The 18,154-nt window shown below is 31.4% G+C and overlaps 1 protein-coding gene across 3 annotated transcripts in view; it reads left to right on the plus strand.

Moving 5' to 3' along the window:
- The first annotated feature begins 704 nt into the window (after positions 1-704).
- Positions 705-18,154, plus strand: part of LOC129942021 (protein sarah) — a 117,023-nt gene continuing 99,573 nt past the window's right edge. Inside the window, exons 1-2 of one of the 3 annotated variants that reach the window (XM_056050813.1) lie at positions 706-1,006; positions 1,278-1,452. The gene's annotated coding sequence lies outside the window, so the exon portion shown is untranslated. Of the gene's footprint in view, positions 1,453-18,154 lie in introns of all 3 variants that reach the window. The other 2 variants (XM_056050814.1, XM_056050812.1) reach the window with 2 other exon arrangements.

Below are 18,154 nucleotides of genomic sequence, written 5' to 3' on the forward strand. Positions count from 1 at the left end.
GATAGTTTCAAAACTACAAAACTTTTTTATAAACATTAGTTTCAGTTAGACATACAAAATATTTCAAGTTGAGTAAATTCAATATAAAAGACAATGAAAACTTCCTAATGTCACCGAAACCACTAGGTGCTGCTATATACGGACTTTACCAGTAATCAAAATTAACTCACTTAACCATTTGAAAAGTCAGGTTAAATTTGATTGACAGAAAACTCAACTTAAAACACACGGCTGAATATAATTCCATGGTTTGAGCTGTCATTTTGACAACACACAACAAAAAACATATTTTCAAGGTGAATTTATGGATTTGTGCTGAATAATAATAATTGAATCATCCTCATCTATTTTAAAACTTAATTTTTTGAACAAATCACAAATTACACTTCAATCCAAATCTTTTTGACAGTGAGTTATGTAGATAATGTAATTGATTGATTGATATACGTGTTTATTTTGGTAATTATAATAAACACAAAATAATTAACTGTAAAATCTTAACTCGACGATGCCTAAACGCGCGTTTATCGTTTTATTGTTGGTAAGGTCCATTTGACAGTGCTAGTGGTCTTATATACAAAGGTGGTATGCTTTTTCCTCTTGCACATGCCTGTTAAGTTTCCATTCAGTAATACCAACATCTAATTATCATCATCTCACAAATGTCATCAAACCAAATACAACAAAAAAATACCAACAACAAACATGAAAAACGGTGAAATATCGCTCTCGCGCAGTTCAAGCGAATCAAAAGTTTTCTTTCTTTTTGCAAATTCCAATTCAACGAAAGGAAAATATTCTCTTCCTCACCTCGGCTCAAATTCGTTTTAACTTTCCCACGGTATTGGTCGCTGTTCGTCATTTTGCGTGCATTTTTGTTGGCCGTCCAAAAACCGCAGAAAAAGAAAAAATAATACAAAAGTTATTCTAGAATTTTCCTCTCAAAAAAAAATCATAAAAGTGAAACCGACATTTTCCAATAAGAAAAAAAAATCTCCCTGAAAAGGTATCAAAACTTTTAACGGTATAGAATTATTGTTGTTTTTGTTTGCGGTCGCATGAAAATTGAAAGTTCGTAAAAACAAAATTTGCAAATCGATTTGTTTCGTGTTTTTTTCTTTTCAACTTCCACTTCCATTCCATTATCATCACCATTGGCTTTGGCTACTCTACTCCCTCTAGCTCGTGTGTGCTGTGTCGGTGTCCCGCTGCTCCTCATTTTGTTGTAAATAAATTGTGCCGTAATCACAAAATTATTCCACTTGAATTTCTTGTAGGTGAAAATTTGATGTAGAAAAATATATAAACAAACAAAACCCGGAAAACCGCAGCTCCTACAAATACAAATCGCAACGTTCGGGTTGTTGTTCGTCCACGAATATTGCTTCAAGTTTTCTTCGTCTCCACCTGGACACCCCCAGAGCATAAAAAAGGATACTTTACGTGAATAAGGTAAGTGAATAAAATATCATTTGGCGACTTGGTCTTTGGCCTACCCCTTTTTTCTCTACACCTTACGACTACTGTCCAAAGCACTAGATTTTTCTTTGGCAGGGTTGTAATTTGTTGTTTTGTGTTGTTTGCTCATCCCTTTGTCCTTATTGGAAATGGAATGTGGGACAGGACATATAGGAGCTTATGCAATAATACCTACCTCACCTTCTGTTTAAAGAAAAACAGAAAATGTTAAAATAAAAACATTGAAAAAAATCGCTTGAAAAGGAAATCGAAATAAATAAACTCAAAAAAACCCTTGCAAACATAGAAATAACAACAACAGAAACAAAAAACACAAGTATCTTCTGTTTTTATTATTATTATTTTGCGTTTTATGCTTCAGTTATTTTATTTGGGTAGAATGTGGTAGACCCCTCCCCGCAGATTGTTATTTAAGTTGTTTGCGGGAAATTAGAGTGAAAGGAAGAATACCTACGTATTTGTATTTTCTTTTTTTTTTCAGGTAAACTAATCGAAAAAGAATAGTGGATACATTTATTTACATAAACAAGTAGGCGTGCGTTCTTTCTTTTACTTTTCATCAGAAATGACGTATCCCTGAGGATATAACAATAAAATATAAAGGGTGATTTCTTTTTTAAAAGATGATCTTTTGGAGTTATAACTTGATTATTCTTGTTGACATTTGACCGCCATGGCTGGATCGAAGGTAGTCTAATCTTTAGGGCTGAAACACAAACACGCTTAGGCTTGTCTGCGTTTCGTTAAGCCTGCTTCGAGCTTGCTTTGAATGACGGTTATTTTTTCTCAAAATAAAAAAAAAGTAATTTTGAAATCGAAACAAATTAAATTTATCGCCGAAGTAGCTTACACAACCTATAATAATCAATGGGAATCCCTCCAAAAGCAAATGTATTTTGTTTGTTGACTTTTTTTTACAGCTGTTGAGCTGTCAGACAAAAGCAAATGTTCGGCAAATTTGAACTAGAGCTTCCGTCTGGAGTCACATTACGTAACATTACGTTATTTCCTTACGAATGTAAAATGAAACGTGAGGTCGAAGCTTCATTGTGATAGCATGCATTGAATTCCTATGGCTGAACTCGTAAACGTCAGCAGAAGCTGAAGCTGAAACGAGTTTGTGTTTCAGCCATTAGAGCCAATTTTGGGTGACCTTTTTTTAATATTTATTGCCGTATATCGGTGTTATCTAGCGTCTTCACATATCGCCAAACAAAATGAGAAGCTCGACAAATCGCTCGATATTGGAGGGCAATTTGAAAGTTCGTAACGTTAAACTGTTGTGTGCCATGTTGCGCCGTCTTTGTTGAAAAATAGAAAAAATCAGTTATTTATCATGGTTTTATAAGTTTTGGCTAGCATCGTTTTTAAAGAAGTATAGATCAATTAATCCACCAACCCATGAAGCAAACTACTAAATAGTAAGGTTGATAATAGATTATCATTACCCCAAATACTTCAATTTTGTTTAGTGAAGTATCCATTTGAACAAAAATTAACTTTATCATTTAAAAAAATACATACATACATACCTATTTCGAATAGAACAATGATTGAAATGAGCACTAATTGGAAGGATTGTTAAGAAGTCAGTCTATTCAAGCTGAAATGCCAAAGCAAAATAAATTAAATCACTTGATAGCCGACAAAATGGCTGCCAGTTAGAATAGTGTTGTCAACTTAGAGTTCTTTACCACAAAAAAACACCCGTTATAGTAAAATTGTAGGTAAATAAGTCATTTACAAATTATTTATATTTTTTTTTTTACCAATGCAGAACATTTGATAATAATTAACTGTTATGATTTTTGGTTGTTAATTCAGTATTTTTATATAACTCCGTGCTCATAACTTATTGATCAAAAGTGTTATTGAGTGCATTTCCATCCAAAGTTGCTTGTTGCTTACATTATTATTTTTTAATTACTTAAAAATGGGTAAACAAAGTTCAGTAGAAACACGACAACTTATTAAAAAAATTAGAATGGAAGGAGAAATTTACCTCGAAATAGCCAAAACAGTGGGCAGGTGCCATAACACGGTAAAAAAAATGTTAAACAAATTTCAAAAGTTCAAAAATGTAAAAGATAAGAAGTTCTTCATTCTGGGAAAATGTTCTCTTTAGCGACGAGAATAAATTTGAGATTTTTGGTTCAAGAAAACCACCAGAAATATAGAGAAAGAGAAAAACAGAATATGCACAATAAAATCTAAATTCAACAATTAAGCCCGGGAAGCGGTTCAGTAATGTTCTGGAAATTTATGACATCATCTGAAATTCGGAACCTCGTCTTTATTGAGAGTACAATGAGAAAAGAAGATTATTTTAATATTTTAAGAGATAATTTGCCAAATAGTGTTGCGAAATTGAGTTTAAATGATTCATGAGTTTTCCAACAAGACAATTTCCCCAAGCGCACATCGAAAAAAGTCAAAGAATGGTTACTTTACTGTACACCCAAGCAACTGGATCACCCTTCGCTATCCCCAGACTTAAACATCATTGAGTATTTTTTTTGTACAGCCTCTTGCGAGAAATTGACAAATTCTCCAAAAGTAATTCTTGTGAAAAGTGCTTTCTCAAATTTGCCGTTCGGATTCGACTTAAAACTGTAGGTCCCTTCCATCCCTGACAACAGTACTCGTAAACAGGAAAGGTCGAGAGTTGTCAGTCACTAGGCCCTAGTTCCCAAACGGACTGTTGTGCAACCCAAAGATAAACAGATCCGAAAGAGGAATGTTTCAAACAGAGAATCACTAAAGTCAATTCTATTTGAAGAGTGGCAAAAAATGTCAACCGAATTGACAATGATGCTGGTAAAGTCTATGCCCAGACACACTGAAGCTGTTTTAAAAGCGAAAGGGAAGCTGACGAAGTACTAGTTTTAAGTTTTTTACTTTAATTGAATAATGTACACATTTTTTGACGCTTTAAAACTAACATATTTTTTGTGTAATTGTTTTTTTTTTTTTTGTATGTCATACGGTTGCAGATCGAAAACCAATTCTTCGACCACAAAACAAATTGGAACGGTTAAAGTGGATCAAAAAGCATAGAGACTGTAATGAGAGTTGTATGGAACGCTGAATCTAACTTCGAGATATGGAGGTTTTTTTTTGTTTTCCCACTGTTTTTGGGTCCTGTTTTTGACCTTAAACGCACATCTTGAGTTTAGGGGCATTTTCTCAAAGATAAATAAGGCAAAGAAATCTTAAATCTTGCTGGAACAATATTTCACATGAAACAATTAAAAAAACTTACATCAATGTAAAGAATTACTCTACTATATATACTTATTTTGACTTGAAAGTTTTTATTTTATGCTAGAATTTGATTTTTCTTCTCAAAGTTAAAAACTAATTCCTTTGCAACAAATTCATTCCTATTTTGTTCATTTTCATCAATTTTCTGTAAAGAGAGAAATACATTACAGTGTATTAAGGATTTCCTTTATATGGAAGATTATGCAAAAGTTGGGTAAATTTTGAGGATAATTTGTTTACGATAGTTATTAAATCAAACTTCTACAAATTAGGGTGTATATGATAGCTAATCAAATTAATATATTGTTCCCAATCGGGCCAGTCACTTTTTTGAGAAGGTACATTGTAAGATATTAAAAAATTCAGAATTTGACTGCCAGGGGACTGACGAGTATACACAGTTTTGAAAGTATTAAAATTAAATTTAATACAAATTAGGATCTCTTAGGATCTAATAATGATAACTTAAAATTACTTCGTAACAATTTAAAATAATTACACTATATCAACAAATTGTTCGCACAGGTGATTCTTGAAAATAATAGCTAAGAAAAAACAAATTTTTAACCATTCTTTTTTATTTTGGTATTGTTTATTATATGAGGATTAAAAACAAAACGAAATAAATTAGTACAAACTTCATTAAGAAAAAAAAATGCAACAAATTAGGCAAAGTAGGAAATCAAAGGTCAAAAAATTGCAAGTACAACGATAAAAAACTTAATTAAATATGTATGTATGTAAGTTTCAGTAGCGGGAGTGAACTAGTTTTGAAATGACTTCCGTCGTGCTTCATTCTTCCAATATACCGGCTTTTAGCTGGTATTTATTACTTATTTTTGATTCTCGGACCTTTCTTCTTAAATAATCCCAAAGATGCTTAATGGGGTTAAGGTCTGGGGATTGGGGAGGATGAGGCAATTGCGATTTAACATTATAGAGAAGCCACTTCTTCACTATCCTTTATGAATGTTTAGGATCGTTGTCTTGCACAAGTAAAAAGTCGTCTTTAAGGCCAATTTTTAAAGCGCTGGCTTTCAAATTTTCTTTTAAAATTATTAAATATTTGTTTTTATAAAAACTAAATTTCCCACACCATTGGACCATATAGTTCCCCAGACCATAACATTTCTGCCTCCATGTTTCACCGTTGATTGCAAATTCTTCACTTCTAATGCTGTGTTTGGTTTCCTCCACACAAATCTGCAACCGCCCGACACAAAGACATTAAACTTGCTATGGTCAAGGTATAACACATTCTTCCAAAAACCATCTGGTTTCGAAACGTATGCATTCGCATAGTTCAAGCGTTTTGAAACGTTTGCTTTTGAAATATAGGTTTTTCTTTTTGTACCGTTCGACCAATATATCCCTTTGAATGCAGAAAGTTCCGAACAGTTTGAGGGTTAAGCGATATCCCATCATTTGATTGAATGTCAGCAGCTATTTTAGGAGCACTTAACTCGGGATCAGCCTTTACCATTCTATCAATTTTTTGGTCCAGAATATTTTTTCTCCACTTTTTGGGGCCACTTTAAAGCTTTTATTTTTCAAACTATTTTTTAATACATGTTGAGCTGTAGACCGTGATGTACCAATAGTTATATTTTCTATAATGTAATTAGATGATAAAAAATTAAAACAAGTTAAAATAATCCACACAATAAATGATGTTAACAAAAAATTAAATAAATTCAGAAACTCGTCTGCTAAAAACTAACCGGATTTTTGTCACTAAATCTTAAAAATTAATATTTTGTCCAGTAAACTTTATTTTTAGTAACTTCTTGGCATCGACGAGGCATTGACATGATTAAATTGTCGATTATAGGGGCAGGAATATTTTCCCACTCATTCTTCAAAGCTGCGATCTCTTTCCAACCCTCCTTTTTAAAACTGCCCACAAATTCTCGATGGGGTTTAAATCTGGAGATTGGGACTTCCACTCTGAGACACAAATATTTTTTGTTGCAAACCACTCTTTTAGCAGCTTTGAAGAATGTTTGGGATCATTATCCTGCTGAAAAACCCAACGCAAAGGCATTTACTCTTCAGCATATGGCAGCATTGTTGACTCCAAAATATCTTTATATTGAAAACGGCTCATAATTCCTGCGATTTGATGTATCGGACCAACGCCTGCACCGGAAAAGCAACCCCAGACCATTACCGAGGCACCACCGTACTTAACCGTAGGGAGTTCATTTGCTGGCTTTAAACGTGTTCCTTTCGAGCGCCTTACTGTCATTCTACCATCGGAGTAAAATAAGTAGAATTTGCTTTTATCAATGAAAAGCACACTTTTTCATTTGCTTATAGTCCAGTTCAGATGTTTTTTTTTGCAAATTCAACTCTGATTAAATATTTTAATTAAGAAATTGAAAGTCTTTCCGATACACGTATCACATTTTACCTTTTTTTACGATGTTTTTCAGTCAGTGGTGGCTTTTTTGCTGGTCGGAACGCATAAAAACCGAATTCCCTTAAACGACTCCTTAGATGGCGCTATAGATAAATTTAGATCCTCACAAATGTTTTCGAGGACGCAAAAAGGTCCTTAAGAACAAAATTCTTTATGTCATAAACTGTTGAAGTTGGAATTTTCAGCATTTAAGCGATTACATTTTGTTTTATACCGGCTTGATACTTTCCTAACACTTTATAACGAATAGCGTTTGTGTGACGTGTTTTAGCCATTTTATTAATCGAGTTAATTTCTATTTAGACAGCTCAATACCTGCTTAGTTTTTTTTAAAATTATGTTGATGATGAATGAAAAACCGTTACTTAAACATCAAGGCTCGAAGTTTTGTAAAAAATTCCGGTTAGTTTTGAGCAGGGATGTTATGGAGTAAATTTTTATATTTACATTTTTTTTTTTACCATCAAAACCTTATTTTTTAAGTTAATTATAAAGTATACCAATATATTTTTCTAATAAATACAAACAACAAATTCAGTTTGATTTTTCCTAGTTGAAATTAAGAAGGCATTATACAAAACAATCGGGATTGTTCTCCAGCATCACTGTACATCACAGATTGTAGTAAATTGATAAGTTTTCTCAAATCAATGATAATGTTAATTAGACAACCACTTAATTATTAGTTTTCAGGGTTGTGACATGCTAAAGGACTGACGTTTTAAGGACTAATGTGTTTTTTTTTCTCAATATTTTGTATTCAAAATGAAGAACTAAAATTGGGTGACCAAAGTAAAGGTCTTTCCATTGTTTTAAAATAAATTGTAATTTCAATTTTACCAGTGGCATGATGGTTAGTGCGTTGGACTGTCATGCTAGAGGTCTTGGGTTCGATCCCTGCCTATGCCATCTAAAGTCTTTTCACGGGTACTGCCTCTTGCGAGGAATTGACAAATTCTCCAACAGTAACTATTGTCATGAAAAAGTGCTTTCTCAAAATTAGCCGTTCGGAGTCGGCATATAAACTGTAGGTCCCCTCCATTCCTGACAACATTTCTCGCACACAGGAATGGTTGAGAGTTGTAAGTCACTAGGCCTTGGTTCTCAACGGACCCAATTTTTTTTTTTTTTTTAATCTCAATAAAATATAATAAGACTTTGTATATATTGGTTGATGACATCGAGTTACCCAACTTTTGTACAATCACCCATATAGCAGCCCTGCTGTTCAGTATGTCATATTTTGTTATTTCAACGAAGTTCTCGTTGGAAATTTAAAGCTTTTTTTTTGGTCTGTTAAGTTTAGCAATTTAATCTATGGAACTTGACTGACAAACACATATGATAGAAAACGAACATATTTGAAACCTTCATGCTATTGTATGATCCTTCTCTATAAATACAAATTTATAGAAATAAATTATTAGAAAATATCCTCGATAAACTTTTGCTCAAGTTTTGTGTTTTGTTTCCCTGGTGGAAAATGCCATTAGATTTATGTTTTACATGATGAATAATTAATAAAATCTTCCAAATCTTCGACAGATATATATTTAAAATTGTTTTTCAAGTTCTTAATTAGAGATTTAGAAATAGAGACTCGTGCGCATATATTTGGTTAAAAAGATTAAAATTCATTAATATGTATATACCTATAACGAATTCCTAATTTAATTTCCACCTGTTTTGGAATTAAATTATTCAAATTAGTAGAAAATATCTTAATGCTCTCACACACACACCCTCCCTTTTTGGTTATCCTTTCTTTTCAAAAACCTGTCATAATAATTATCTTTGGACATACAAAAAAAATACATCCTACCTCACTCATAAAGAATAAGAAATGTCACACTCACTCTAGCGCAATTCTTCACACACTTAAGGAACGATCCTTTTTTTTTTTGCATAACCCTTATCTCAATGTAAAACCGCTATTACCATCCTTTCCTATTATGTAGACTGAACTTCATTAATCATATCTTAAGGCTATGGTCTTAAGAGTTATTCAATTACGACCCAGCTCAACATATTCAAGGGTTGTTATTGTTAGCATTTGTTGAAGTAAGAGGGATAAGATAATATAGGCCAACTAGATTATGACAAGACAAAAGGAAAAATAAGTTTATACATTTTTAAAAATTGGCACATGCATTGAAAATTAAAATCTTAAGATCTAAAAATGTAATCAATGAATCCTGTACTTTATCTCACAATTGAACAGAGACGTTTAAATAAAACATACATAAGTAAATAGTTTAATAATTTTTTGATTTGTTTTTCTATGTTTTTTTCTATCAACGTTAGGAAAAGCTATTTCTAGACAAACAAGCTTCTCCTAAGAACCTGGTCAATGACTCGTTCAATCTTTTCTATAGTTCGCTAGATGAGTCGTGGTGAAATAAATAAGTTCTTATAAATATAAAATATGGTTTTTCTGGATATATGTATATGTATGAAGATAGAGGGTTCACGATTTTTACAACTCAAAAAGCAATTTTGATATTTTTATGACGTCACTTTATTCGTCATTGTGAAAGTATATCAAAAATTGGTTTCCTTTCATATCTATAAAAAGAAAAAAACTTTTTAACGACATTTTAACATTTGTCCGTTTCGTAAGTAAGTTCAGATTAGAACATTTCATATACCTACAACCCTGCTGTTTCTTTGTTTATCTATTGATTAATATTTTGTCTTCGCGAAAGGTCATATGAGTGCTAAAATCGTCCTGTTCTTTTTTTTTGTGGCACAAATACATGACTTGTTCTTATTACGTCGATTGTTAAAAATATGACGTTCTAAGTCATCATAAGCCTTAAGTTTAAATCATTAAAAAAAAATATAAATTAGAAAAATTACACACACACATACTTATTGTATGCCATACCTTCCTTCCTCCCTACCTGCTATTTGTAACGATTTGGCAAGGAATGAATTAAGCTAAATCACAGAACGTGATCAAGAACAATATTCCAACTTTTTATCATCCCCTTTCTTTCTTTTCACTTCCATTGTCATTGTTCGTTGTAAAATCTAATTTGGTCAAAAATGTTTGCTTTTTGCGTCAGAAACTCAGAAAGAAGATAAATAAATTGGATTCGGTGGGTGAATCTTTTTCTTTTTGTTGTTGTTGTTGTTTTAGTAATTTTGTTCATTTTTGTCTTTGATGGCTTTGCCTTGCTCTCAATTTATTTGTTTGTTTGCCACTTGAATTTTTGAACTCAATCGAGGAGGAGAATGGAACGAAAAAACATAGTGGCAGTGGCATTAGATCTATGGGAATGTTCTCTTGGTCGGTCTGTCGGTCGCCGCCACTTCACCATCACATATTCTCTGATGTAGCACGTGTGGCAATCTGTTTCTATTGTTAAGTGGGTTTTTATTTTTGTTTTGAGTCTTGTTTTTTTTTTTTTGAATTTTTGTGTACCTATAACCTTAAAGTCGGAAATGGATTGCAGTGGGGTAGGTATGAATAAATAAGGACATTTTAAAATTCGTATTGTTAAAGAAGTTATTTTTAAAGAAATTTTAATGAAAATCTTCGTAAAATAATGAAAAGTAAATATAAATTACTGTACAATATATAATCAAAGGCAATTTGTTTTTGTTTCTTAAAGTTTCATTGAAGAGTTAATTCATTTGACTTTCTAGAAAATGTTACCTACTTCGAACTCCTGGAATTTCCACATTTACCACCGATGAAGCACCCCATCTATCAGAAGAAAAGTCTTTGTGTTTGTTAAGGGTCACAAACGGAAGTTGTAATCAAAATTTCGACTTTCTAGGACATCTTTCAGAAGAAAATTATATTGTAGACATTTACAATATAATAATAAGAAACGAAAAACAATAAAAATATTTATGAAGCATGACATAATCAAACAGAGACAGATTTTCATGCGAATTTTTTTTTTTTTCATAACCATGAATAATATTGTGAGGTTAACGACTTTAAAAATATGAATATTTAATTTCAAGAAAAATAAGAAAAAAAAATGTATTACAAAAAAAAAACATAGCAACAGCTTTCATAATGATGTTGTAATATGAGCCTACGGGAATATTACACCAGTACCTACGTTTCGTTGCCTTGGAGAAAAGTCTGTCTTATTTTGTTTTCTTTGCTAACCAAAGTAGAAGCTTGTTGAGTTTGAATTTCGGTTACATACCTTCAAGAACATTGCGTAGGTGAGATGTTTTTTCTGGCAAAAAAAATCAAATGTAAATTTCAATTGTCATCTATTTTTGGTTGCTTATTAAATAAATACTGTCTACTTACTTATTGTTGAAGTTTTTTTATTTGTACCTTTTTATATTTTTCTCATGAATTATGTATTCCATTTTCTAAGAAAAATTAATATACAAGTTGAAGGCAGCTCTATAAAGCAATTTGAAGTCATGAAAATTAGGACGCTGAATTTTTAACTTAATTCAAAGTACGATTTTAGCACAACAATCAGCTACTGTCCTTTTTTAAATATTTTAAGCTTCTATAATTTATATTTAAACAACATTTACAAAGTAAGAAAACCATATAATTGGAATGTATGTATGTATATTTTATTTAGTAAAAACTTACTATTACATTTCAATAAATATAAAAATATTGACATTTCTTTTACAATTGGAAAACTAATTTCTTTATACAATTGTTTCTCTGATATAAGATATAAGTAATTGTTTGAATCTTCTTAAAACAGTTTCATTTTTTATTTCGAAAGGTAATTCATTAAATAATTTAAGTCCACGATACAAAAGCATATTTTGAGTTCTAAAATCTCTATAAAACTGAAGTCTTTTTTTTTTACACTTCAGAATTTTCACAAAGTAGTAAGCTTATAGCAAGCGTCAAACTACGATCAGAGGCTCATCATAAGTGCATGTGTTAGTTGTTAGTATACAAATATAGCCTAACACATGCACAAATACAAAACAAAATTAGCATTTAACTATTACAGAACAAAAAATAAAATGAGAACGTTTACGATAGTGGAACACTGGTTCTACGAGTAAACAATGATTTTCATCCCACCTTATTTGAATTTAAATCTATCGATGAACAGTTTAAGTTATATAAAATGCTCATTCGACTTAAAGCTTCGTTCTTCCCATAGCTAGTTATATGGAAGTCAATATGTATAAAATCAGACGTGCGCAGGTGATGAGTTCCGCCCCGGTAATTCAAATGTACACAAGAAAGCAAATAAGGTGCATCAATTTCACCATTAATGAGTTGATGAAAAAATACTAAGTCATTATTAACACCCCTTTAATGGAGAGATTGCATTTAAAGAAGTAGAATACGATGTTCATAGGGAGGCAGATCATAAGGATCTTCCCAAGGAAGACCTTTTAGGGCAAAGCGAATAAAATTATGTTTAATTGATTCAATACGTTTTCTATGAATTTCGTAATAGGGAGTCCATACCTGCGAAGCATATTCAAGATGAGGACGAACATGGCAATTATACAAAGAAAGGGTAACATAGGGATCATTGAACTCCTTTGCCCAGCGTTTTATAAAACCAATCATAGAACTTGCCTTATTAACAATAAAATTAATGTGATGTGTAAACTCTAAGTTGGAACAGAAATGTACACCTAAATCTTTAAATGTGGAGACACGACAGAGTTTTTGCTGTGATATACAGTAGTCAAATACGTTACTGATCAGTTTTTTAGTGAAAGTTATCGTCTGGTATTTAAAAAGGTTGAGTAAAAGGCTATTTTTCCCACACCAAAATGTGAAACTATCAATGTCGGCTTGTAGAAGAATACAATCATGGGTGGACTTTATTATGTTGACAATCTTCATATCGTCAGCAAAAATGAGAAGTTCACTTGAGCGTAGATATGACGATAAAAGGTTCAGAATGACAATTTCTAAATTTTACCTCGTAGGATCTGTTTTCAAGGTATGACTTAATCCAAGCTAAGAAAATGGTGGATAACCAAGAGCGTTAAGTCTATAATAAATAAAATAATTATGTGGCTAAGTTGGTCAAATGCTTTAGAAAAGTCAGTGTATACACAGTCAACCTCATAACCTTGTTCTAAACCGTTTGAACATATGTTTGAAAATGGGAGGAGATTAGTTACGGTTGATCTTTTTTTCACAAAACCATGTTGCTGTTCACAAATGATATTTTTACTAAAATATGCTACGCTTTCACAAACAACTTGTTCAAATACTTTAGGAATGCAGAAAGCTTTGCAATGTGCCTGTAATTGCTTATATCCGACTTGTTACCTTTCTTGAAAATTGGTGTTAGAAATGATGAGAAATGAAAATCAAAATTGTCTCCAACGTAGGTCAATCTTGATGTCAAGTATTTAGGTGCTAGATAGTTTTTCAATTTGAACATGAACAGTAACGCATTGAACATTATTCTTTGTTTGACGTTTAACCATCTTAGACAAGATAGCATCCAATTTATGCAAGCTACATTTAAAAATGGATCTCATAGCTTTGTTTTGCAGAACTTGCAGTCGATTTATGTGCTCATTGTTTCCTAGAAATAAAATTGTGGAACAAAACTCAAAATGTGGTTTAATAGTTGTATTATAAATATTAATGGCACAAATTGTTGTTATACTTTTTCGAATGCTTTTAAGAAACCCAATTTTTTTTTGGAAACTTTTGTCCAACCATAAACCATATGATTATTAAATTTCAGGTTATTGTCTAGTATTACCCCTAAATATTTTATTTCTTTCACTTGTTCAATAGGTTTACCTTCAATCGATAAACTTATATTGCACTACTATTGATAATCATGCATTTAGTCTTGTTCACATTAATTTTAAGTTAGTTTAACTGTAGCCACTTGTTGCCAAAACTTGTTTGATATCTTCCAAAATTTCAGATGTTATTTTACCACTTACAAGCATGAGAGCATCATCAGCAATAAAAGATATTTTAGAATTTCTTAAAACTTTACAAATGTCATTAATGTATGTATATCAGAAATAGTAATGGACCAATTATAGTTTCTTGAGGTACACCGAAATATGTATAAATTGCACTTGAAGTTGAATTATTCACACAGGTCTTTTGGGTTCTGTCAATTAAGTACGATTTAAACCAATTAAGTTCACTGCCTTTAACACCAAATTTTGACAATTTAGTAAGAAGTCTACTACGATCCACTGTTTCAAATGCTCTTTGAAAGTCCAAAAATATTGTAATAATATTGTTACCACTATGACTTTCTTCTTTCAGAGTCATTATCAGTTAGTTACTGATTGATTTTCTATTAATAATTGAAAATCACATACATATCTATAAAAATTTTTATAAGCGCACTTTTCAATTATTTTTTCAACAATAGGCATCATGTTTATCGGTCTAAATTTTTCACAGTCCATACTTCCATTTTCTTTGGGTATTAGATTACAATAGATTCTTTAAAATTTTTCGGGAATTCACCACTGATAAAAGATTCATTAACTATTTTTAATATTTTTGGACCTATTATATCGAAACAATCCAATGAATGTTGTTACAGGGTTTTGAGTTACTAATTGAATTGATCCTTTCAATAAAATACTCGTTAAACTTATTAGCAATCACGGAGTTTCCCCATTCCAGCTTATGACCGAAACGAACTTCATTAATTTCAATTTTTTTTTAAATTTGAAACCAATTTTTTTATCGTTCGCCACATATCCTTTTGATTTTGACAAGACTCAATTGTATTGCGATATAATTCTTTTTTTTGGTTAAGTTTATTTTTGTAACAATTACCATCATTTTTGTAAGAAATCCAATCATTGGACATATTGAATATACTCGCCCTACAAAAGCACTGTGTTTTTTTAATTTCAAAGTTCTCAATTCGTTTGTAAACCATTATTTGATTCATGTACTATGGTTTTTTAGTTAATTTTTGAACACAATATAATAAACTGTTTTATTTTTTTTTTTTAAATAAAATTAATGTTTTAATTTAATCCTTGTTACAAGGAAGTATTGTATTATTGAATTCTTAGAACGAAATCCTGCCATTTAAAGTAGTACTTACATAATGCATTTAGCAAAGGGCTAAAGATTGTAAGGGTTTAAAAATGTTTTTAAAAGAGCTAAAATGAAGAATTGTCTATTCACACGTGTGACAGATTTAGTCCCAATGTATTAAAATGTCACTGTCAAACGATTTGCTGCTTTTAAGGTTTTATTATACATATGTATACAGTGACCCCCACGACTAATCGGACATAGAAAAAAAAATGTTCGCATTGCAATTTCTCTTAGAAAATGTATTGGGGTGTTAAAATTAAACACTATTTAAAACAAGGAAACTAAAAACTAAAACAACTCCATAATTTCAGGTCTCACAAATAATCGTACACATTGCATTTTGTATTTTGTGGCGTATCCTTTTGATTTAATTACCTCCTCAAGTCGTCGAGGCATTGTAGAAACCAGTTTTGAACAAACTTCAGGGGGTATTTTTGTCCATTCTTCTTGAAGACCCGTCTTTAGCTCCTGAATATTTCAAAAATTCTTTTTAGCGACTCGGCGTTCCAATTTATCCCAAATATGCTCAATTGCATTAAGGTTATGGGACTGTACAGGTATTTTAAGCACTTTGGAACAATTATACAACAACCACGACCTTGCTGTGTAAGATGTATGCTTGGGGTCGTTGTCCTGGTAGAAGATGAAACTGTCTTATTTTCTAAGCTTACTGAAACTTGGCACCAAATGTTGCTGTAAAATGTTGATGTAGCACTTTTGATCCATTTTACCTTCCACAAAGTGTAAATTTCAATCCATGACCGACCCACCGCCATGTTTTACAGTTGCCCGTGTTTGTTTATGGGAGAATTCTTCATTTGCTTTTCTCCATACAAACATTCGCCCTTCTGATCCTTTCAAGTTAAATTTGCTTTCATCCGTGAACAAAACACATTTTATGATGTTATAATGTGCATCCGTACACAAAAAAATACAAATTCAAGAAATATTACCTTATTCCAGAATGACGTATACTTAGTTAAATGTTCCCTAACAAATTTAAGCCTTTCTTTTCTAATTTTTTCACTTATGAATGACTTTTTTCGAGCTACGCGGTCATTTAGATCTTGTTTTTGCAGTACTCTTCGGATCATTACCTTGCTCACTTCCTTATTCCTGGTCTCCTTCAAACACACCTTTAGAGATTCCGATGATAAGAAAGGATTTTCCTTCACTTGCCGAACAAGCATCTTTTCTTCGTACATATCCAATTTTTTTGTATTGTAATTTCTTCCTAACATTAAGGATCCTACCTTCATTTTTGAAACGTGAAATTATGTCCTGAACTGTTGAATGGCTCCGTTGAACAAATTTTGGCTATTTCTTGAACTAATTCTCCATCCTGACTTTGCGTTATAAACAATTTCCGTATTTCAACAGACGTCTGTTTACCTTTCGGTACCATTTTAAGGTTTCGCGGAAAACTTTTAAAAAACAAACTGAGTATGATCGTACTAGAACATTTCCTAAAACCTATCATAATTTGACGGAAAAAGTACTGTTACTGAGCACTCTACAGTGCATCAGTAGCAAGTGTCCGATTGTGTGTGCGAGACGGAATATTAGATAGATAGATAAGATCTTTATTTTTTAATTTTTCTTATAAATACAATATTTCATAATAAAAGATATACAACGCATGGCTTTATAAGCCGTCTGCCAGAAAAAAAGAAACTAATTAAATAAAAAAAACAGATATTTGAGTAAAAAAGAGAGAATATTTCACACAATAAGTTTCATAGTTAAAAATATGTAAATATAAATATTAAAGAAAACATTTTGTTTTTTAAATTATTATTTTCATAATGTGATTTTAGTTTAGTCAAAAACAAAGAAGAAAAGAAACTTTGAACCATACGGAAATAATATTCATCATTAAAGTATATTTTGATATATATTATATATAGTATAAAAAAGCAATAACAGTTAGTTATATGTTCAATAAAAAAGTGTGGCTTTTAGTTTAGTCAAAACAAAAAAATTAAGGAAAAAAAGGAAAATATTGGTAATGGGCTTTTGTTTAGCTAAAACAGATATTGGTTTGTAAGTGAGAAAAAAAAGTAAAAACAAGGAAGAAGAACCGCATATTTCTCATTTTTTTTAGATTTTAATCGCTTTTAGTTTGGTTAAAAACGAAACAAAAAAAACGGAATATTAGAGTTGTTTTAGTTTTTAGTCTACATTGTTTTTTGTTTATTAATGCTAAATAAGATTTAATAAATCAGAGGTAAATTTCTACACCCTCCATACATTTAAATAGATACATTACACCATTAAAATTTTTCTTTTCTGTGTCCGATTATTCGTGGGGGTCACTGTACTGTATACTGACAAAATTGTCAGTAATTTTAAGATGGCTTAAACAACGAATGGTGATCTTAAATTTTGTTTGGCAATGATTGAGAAAGATGTTTTCTGGTAAAATTGTCACACTAAATTTTAAGTTCATACAATCGAAACACATTTTTTAATTGTCTGTTTATAAGATTGTAAGACATAAGGTAAAGTTAGGTTAAAGACGTTATCGCCACACTTAGAATAATGTAGGTCCATTTTTATATTCTAAAGTATTGAACTTTCCTAAAAGTGAACGATTATACATTATGATATTTCAATAGTCATGTTGCAGTCATTTAAAGGTTTCGATATAGCCTAATAGGCGGCTTCCAGGGACTTCTTTGAGTTCTTCAAAATTATTGAAGGAGTGTCTGCTTAAGAATATATTCCTGGTGTGGTATAGTGGTACGCAGTGGCATAAGAAGTCGGCCGTGTGTTCTAATTCTTCCTCATCACTGCATTTTTTTAAATATCATCGATGATAAGTCGCTTTTTTTTAATGGTAACTTATCGGATTAGGACCTGATATTATGCTTATAAGCAGTCGTAAAGATTTATTGTCTACATGCACAATCCAACGAGATCTTGTTTTGTCGAATTTGGTTTATAGTTTCCTAGAGCACACGTGTCAA

Source organism: Eupeodes corollae, chromosome 1 (genome assembly GCF_945859685.1).
Source record: "Eupeodes corollae chromosome 1, idEupCoro1.1, whole genome shotgun sequence".
In the NCBI taxonomy this organism is placed as follows: domain Eukaryota; kingdom Metazoa; phylum Arthropoda; class Insecta; order Diptera; family Syrphidae; genus Eupeodes; species Eupeodes corollae.